This window comes from Lepidothrix coronata, unplaced genomic scaffold (genome assembly GCF_001604755.1).
Source record: "Lepidothrix coronata isolate B3197 unplaced genomic scaffold, Lepidothrix_coronata-1.0 Scaffold27, whole genome shotgun sequence".
Lineage (NCBI taxonomy): Eukaryota > Metazoa > Chordata > Aves > Passeriformes > Pipridae > Lepidothrix > Lepidothrix coronata.
The window spans coordinates 5,307,017-5,308,256 of NW_016690207.1; positions in this window are offsets into that span (position 1 = coordinate 5,307,017).

Consider the following 1,240-nt stretch of genomic DNA (forward strand, 5'->3'; position numbering starts at 1 on the left):
TAAGGAATGATGCTGGGATGCTGTAGGAGAGGATACTGGAACGCTGTAGGGAATGGCACTGGGATCCTTTAGGAAATGATACTAAAATGGTGTAGGTGACGCCCCTGAAATGACCTAGGGGATGACAGCGGGATGGTGTAGGGAATGGCACTGGGATGCTGTAGGGAATGGCACTGGAATGCTGTAGGGAATGGCACTGGGATGCTCTATGGAATGATACTGCTATGGTGTAGTTAACGACACGGGGATGCATTAAGGGGTGACATTGGGATGCTGCAGGGAATGACACTGGGATGCATAAAGGGATAGCACTGGGATGCTGCAGGGAATGACTCTGAGATGCCATAGGGGATGATGCTGGCATGCTTTACAGGATGGTGCTGGGATTTTTTCAGGGACCATACTGGAATGCTTTAGGAGATGATGGTGGGATGAATGAAGGAGGTATGCTGGGATATTTGAGGGGACTGTATAGGGACATTTTAGGGGATGATGCTGGGATGCTGTAGGGGAGCAAACTGACTTGCTTTAGGGAATGTCACTGGGATGCTTTAGGGGATGAGTCTGGGATACATGGAGGGATGACAGGATGTGTTAGAGGATGATAGTGAGACACTACAGTGGAGAACACCAGGATGCTGTAGGGAACGATACTGGGATGCTGTGGGGAATGTCATTGGGATCCTTCAGGGGAATGATCCTGGGAAGTTTTGGGGGAGTGCACTGGAATGCTTTAGAGGAAGACAGTGAGATGCTTTAGGGGACAATGCCAGGGCGTGCAAAGGAATAATGCTGTTTCAGGGGAACACACTGGGATGATTTAGGGGATGACACTGGGAGGCTGTAGGGGATGATGCCAGGATGTTCTAGGGGATGATGCCAGGGTTTTTTAGGGGATGATGCTGGGATGCTTTAGGAGAGCTTATTGGGATGATTTAGGGGATGACACTGGGAGGCTGTAGGGGATGATGCCAGGATGTTCTAGGGGATGATGCCAGGGTTTTTTAGGGGATGATGCTGGGATGCTTTAGGAGAGCTTATTGGGATGATTTAGGGGATGACACTGGGAGGCTGTAGGGGATGATGCCAGGATGTTCTAGGGGATGATGCCAGGGTTTTTTAGGGGATGATGCTGGGATGCTTTAGGAGAGCTTATTGGGATGATTTAGGGGATGACACTGGGAGGCTGTAGGGGATGATGCCAGGATGTTCTAGGGGATGATGCCAGGGTTTTTTAGGG